Source organism: Manis javanica, chromosome X, assembly GCF_040802235.1.
Source record: "Manis javanica isolate MJ-LG chromosome X, MJ_LKY, whole genome shotgun sequence".
Classification (NCBI taxonomy): domain Eukaryota; kingdom Metazoa; phylum Chordata; class Mammalia; order Pholidota; family Manidae; genus Manis; species Manis javanica.
This window is the reverse complement of record NC_133174.1, coordinates 46,553,621-46,559,671: the sequence shown is the minus strand read 5'-3', so window position 1 is coordinate 46,559,671 and position 6,051 is coordinate 46,553,621.

Here is a 6,051-nt window from a genome sequence, read left to right as displayed (position 1 = left end):
TGTCACTAGAGAAAATAAAACCACAGCAAAGGAAGTAGACCAACTAAAGACTAACCAAATGCAAAAACTAAGTCAGCTACCCACAACATCAGTCAATGGATACACAAACAATACAGAACATGACACCTAACATATAAAGAGTGGAGGAGGAAGAAAAAGAAGGGAGATAAAAAAGAATCATCAGACTGTGTTTATAATAGCATAATAAGTGAGTTAAGGTAGACTGCTAGATAGTAAAGAAGCTGCTTTTGAACTTTTGGTAACCACAAATCCAAAGCCTGCAATGGCAATAAGTGTATATCTATTGATAACCACCCTAAATGTAAATGGATTGAATGCACCAATCAAAAGACACAGAGTAATAGAATGGATAAAAAAGTAAGACCCATATATATGTTGCCTACAAGAGACTCACTTCAAACCCAAAGACATACACAGACTAGAACTGAAGGGATGGAAAAAGATATTTCATGCAAACCATGGGGGAGAAAAAAGCAGGTGTTGCAGTACTTGTATCAGACAAAGCAGACTTCAAAACAAAGGAAGTAACAAGAGACAAAGAAGGACATTACATAATGATAAAGGGGTCAGTCCATCAAGAGAATATAACCATTATAAATATCTATGTACCCAACACAGGAGCACCCGCATATGTGAAACAAATACTAACAGAATTAAGGAGGAAATAGAATGCAATGTATTCATTTTAGGACATTTCAACACTCCATTCACTCTGAAGGACAGATCAACGAGACAGAAAATAAGTAAGGAGACAGAGGCACTGAACAACACATTAGAACATATAGACCTAACAGACATCTACAGAACTCTACACCCAAAAACAGCAGAATACGCATACTTCTCAAGTACACATGGAACATTTTCCAGAATAGACCACATACTAGGCCACAAAAAGAGTCTCAGCAAATTAAAAAAATTGAAATTGTACCAACCAACTTCTCAGATCACAAAGGTATGAACTAGAAATAAATTGTACAAAGTAAACAAAAAAGCCCACAAATACATGGAGGCTTGAGAACATGCTCCTAAATAATCCATGGATCAGTGACCAAATAAAAACACAGATCAAGCAATATATGGAGATGAATGAAAACAACAGCTCAATGCCCCAACATCTGTGGAATGCAGTGAAGGCAGTTCTAAGAGGAAAGTATATAGCAATCCAGGCCAATTTCAAAAAGGAAGAACAATCCCAAAAGAACAGTCAAAATTCACAATTATTGAAACTGGAAAAAGAAGAACAAATGAGGCCCAAAGTCAGCACAAGGAGGGACATAATAAGGATCAGAGAAGAAATAAATAAAATTGAGAAGAATAAAACAATGGAAAAAATTAATGAAACCAAGATCTGGTTCTTTGAGAAAATAAAGAAAATAGATAAACCCGTAGTCAGACATATTAAGAAAAAAAGAGAATCTATACACATCAACGGAATTAGAAACGAGAAAGGAAACATCACGACGGACCCCACAGAAATACAAAGAATTATTAGAGAATACTATGAAAATCTATAGTTAACAAACTGTATAACCTAGGAAAAATGGTCAAATTTCTAGAAAAATACAACCTTCCAAGACTGACCCAGGAAGAAACAGAAAATCTGAGCAGACCAATTACCAGCAATGAAATTGAATTAGAAATCAAAAATCTACCTAAGAATAAAACTCCTGGACCAGATGGCTTTACTGCTCAATTTTATCTAACATTGATGGAAGACCTCGTACCCATCCTCCTTGAAGTTTTCCAAAAAGTAGAAGAGGAGGGAATACTTCCAAACTCATTCTATGAAGCCAGCATCACTCTAATACCAAAAACCAGGCAAAGACCCCACCAAAAAAAAAAACTACACACCAATATCCCTGATGAACATAGATGTAAAAATACTCAACAAAATATTAGCAAACCGAATTCAAACATACATCAAGAGGATCATACACCATGACCAAGTGGGATTCATCCCAGAGATGCAAGGATGGTATAACGTTCGAAAATCCATCAACATCATCCACCACATCAACAAAAAGAAGGACAAAAAGCAAATGATCAACTCCATAGATGCTGAAAAAGCATTTGACAAAAAATTCAACAACCATTCATGATAAAATCTCTCAACAAAATGGCTATAGAGGGCAAGTATCTCAACATAATAAAGGCAACCCCACAGCCAAAGTCATACTTCACAGTAAGAAGCTGAAAGGTTTTCCTTTAAGATCAGGAGGAAGTCAAGAATGCCTACTCTCCCCGCTTTTATTCAACATAGTACTGGAGGTCCCAGCCATAGCAATCAGACAACACAAAGAAATAAAAGACATCCATATTGGTAAGGGAGAAGCCAAACTGTCCCTGTTTGCAGATGATATGATATTGTACATTAAAAAATTCCTAAGGAATACACCCCAAAGCTACTAGAACTAATATCTCAATTCAGCAAAGTTGCAGGATACAAAATTAATACACAGGAATCTGTTGCATTCCTATACACTAATGATGAACTAGGAGAACAAGAAATCAGGAAAACAATTCCATTCACAATTGCATCAAAAAGAATAAAATACCTAGGAATAAACCTAACCAAGGAAGTGAAAGACCTATACCCTGAAAACTACAAGACACTCTTGAGAGAAATTAAAGAGGACACTAATAAATGGAAATCCATCCCATGCTTTTGGGTAAGAAGAATTAATATTGTCAAAATGGCCATTCTGCCTAAAGTAATGTACAGATTCAATGCAGTCCCTATCAAAATATCGACTGCATTTTTAAACAAACTGGAACAAATAGTTCTAAAATTTATATGGAACCACAAAAGACCCCGAATCACCAAGGCTATCCTGAGAAGGAAGAATAAAGCAGGGGAACTATGCTTCCTGACTTCAAGCTCTACTACAAAGCTATAGTAATCAAGACAATTTTGTACTGGCACAAGAAGAGACCCATAGATCAATGCAACAGACTAGAGAGTCCAGATATAAACCCAAGCATATATGGTCAATTAATATACAGTAAAGAAGCCATGGATATACAATGTGTAAATGACAGCCTCTTCAACAAATGGTTTGGAAAAACAGGACAGCTACATGTAAGAGAATGAAACTGGATTACTGTCTAATTCTATACACAAAAGTAAACTAGAAATGGATCAAAGACCTGAATGGAAGTCATGAAACCATAAAACTCTTATAAGATAACATAGGCAAAACTCTCTTAAATATAAACATGAGGAACTTTTTCTTTTTTCTTTTTTTTTATTTTGGTATCATTAATCTACAATTACATGAAGAACATTATGTTTACTAGGCTCTCCCCTTCACCAAGTCCCCCCCCACACATACCCTTTCACAGTCACTGTCCATCTGCGTAGTAAGATGCTATAAAATCACTACTTGTCTTCTTTGTGTTGTGCAGCCCTCCCGTGTCCCCCACGCACTGTACATGCTAATCGTAATGCCCTCTTTCTTTTTCCCCACCCTTATTCCTCTCTTCCCTCCCATCCTCCCCAGTCCCTTTCCCTTTGGTAACTATTAGTCCATTCTTGGGTTCTGTGATTCTGCTGTTGTTTTGTTCCTTCAGTTTTCCTTTTTTTCTTATACTCCACATATGAGTGAAATCATTTGGTACTTGTCTTTCTCCACCTGGCTTATTTCATTGAGCATAATAACCTCTAGCTCCATCCATGTTGTTGCAAATGGTAGGATCTGTTTTTTTCTTACAGCTGAGTAATATTCCATTGTGTGTATGTACCACATCTTCTTTATCCATTCATCTACTGATGGACACTTAGGTTGCTTCCATATCTTGGCTATTATAAATAGTGCAGCAATAAACATAGGGGTGCATCTGTCTTTTTCAAACTGGAGTGCTGCATTCTTAGGGTAAATTCCTAGAAGTGGAATTCCTGGGTCAAATGGTATTTCTATTTTGAGCATTCTGAGGAACCTCCATACTGCTTTCCACAATGGTTGAATTAATTTACATTCCCACCAGCAGTGTAGGAGGGTTCTCCTTTCTCCACAACCCTGCCAACATTTGTGGTTGTTTGTCTTTTCCATGATAGTGATCCTTACTGGTGTGAGGTGATATCTCATTGTGGTTTTAATTTGCATTTCCATGAGGAACTTTTTCATGAACGTATCTCCACAGGCAAGGGAAACAAAAGCAAAAATGAAAAAGTGGGACTATATCAAAGTAAAAAGCTTCTGTACAGCAAGGGACACCATCAATAGAGTAAAGCAGCATCCTACAGTGTGGAGAATATAATCATAAATGACATATCCAGTAAGGAGTTGACATCCAAAATATATAAAGAGCTCATGTACCTCAACAAACAAAAAGCAAATAATCCCATTAGAATTCAGGATCTGAACAGACACTTCTCCAAAAAAGAAATTTGGATGGCCGACAGGTATATGACAGGATGCTCCAAATCGCTAATCATCAGGGAAATGCAAATTAAAATCACAATAACATATCTCCTCACACCAGTTAGGATGGCCAACATCCAAAAGACAAACAACAACAAACGCTGGCGAGTATGTGGAGAAAGTGGAACCCTCCTACACTGCTCACTGTTGGTGGGAATGTAAATTACTTCAACCATTGTGGAAAGCAGTATGGAGGTTCCTCAAAAAGCTCAAAATAGAAATACCATTTGACCCAGGAATTCAACTCCTAGGAATTTACCCGAAGAATGCAGGATCCAAGATTCAAAAAGACATATGCTCCCCTATGTTTATCACAGTACTATTTACAATAGCCAACACATGGAAACATCTTAATTGTCCATCAGTAGATGAACGGATAAAGAAGATGTGGTACATATACACAATGGAATATTACTCAGCCATAAGAAAAATCAGATCCTACCATTTGCAACAACATGGATGGAGCTAGAGGGTATTATGCTCAGTGAAATAATCCAGGTGGAGAAAGACAAGTACCAAATGATTTCACTCATATGTGGAGTATAAGAACAAAGGAAAACTGAAGGAACAAAACAGCAGCAGAATCACAGAACCCAAGAATGGACTAATAGTTACCAAAGGGAAAGGGACTGGGGAGGATGGGTAGGAAGGGAGGGATAAGGGCAGCGAGAAAGAAAGAGGACATTACAATTAGCATGTGTAGTGCGTGGGGGGCACAGGGAGGGCTGTGCAACACAGAGAAGAGAAGTGATTTTATAGCATCTTACTATGCAGATGGACAGTGACTGTGAAGGGGTATGTGGGGGGGGACTTGGTGAAGGGGGGAGCCTAGTAAACATAATGTTCTTCATGTAACTGTAGATTAATGATACCAAAATAAATAAATAAATTAATTAATTAAAAAAAAAGAATGCAGGATCCCAGATTCAAAGAGACACATGCCCCCGTATGTTTATCACAGCACTCTTTACAATAGCCAAGAAATGGAAGCAACGTACGTGTCCATTAGTAGATGAGTGAATAAAGAAGGTGTGGTACATATACACAATGGGATAGTATTCAGCCATAAAAAAAACAAATCGTACCATTTGCAACAACATGGATGGAGCTAGAGGGTATTATGCTCAGTGAAATAAGTGAGGTGGAGAAAGACAACTACCGCATTATTTTAGTCATTTGTGGAGTGTAACAACGAAGCAAAACTGAAGGAACAAACAGCAGCAGACTCACAGACTCCAAGAAAGGTGTAGCTTTTAACAAAGTGGAGGGGTCAGGGAGGGAGGGAGAAGGAGATTGAGGGGTGTTATGATTGGCACACATGGTATAGAGGAATCATGGTGAAAACAGGGTAGCACAGAGAAAACAAGTAGTGACTCTGTGGCATCTTACTAAACTGGTGGACAGTGACTTCCATAGGGTATTGGGAGGGCTCGATAATATGGGTGAATGTAGTAACCACAATCTTTTTCATGTGAAACCTTCATAAGAGTGTTTATCAACGATACCTTAATTAACAGTGTTGTATCCAACTTCTTTTTGGAAATATTTTCCAATGTGCATTTTTATATGTTGATCCTTTTATCTACAGTGTTCTTGTTAATTTAGTTAA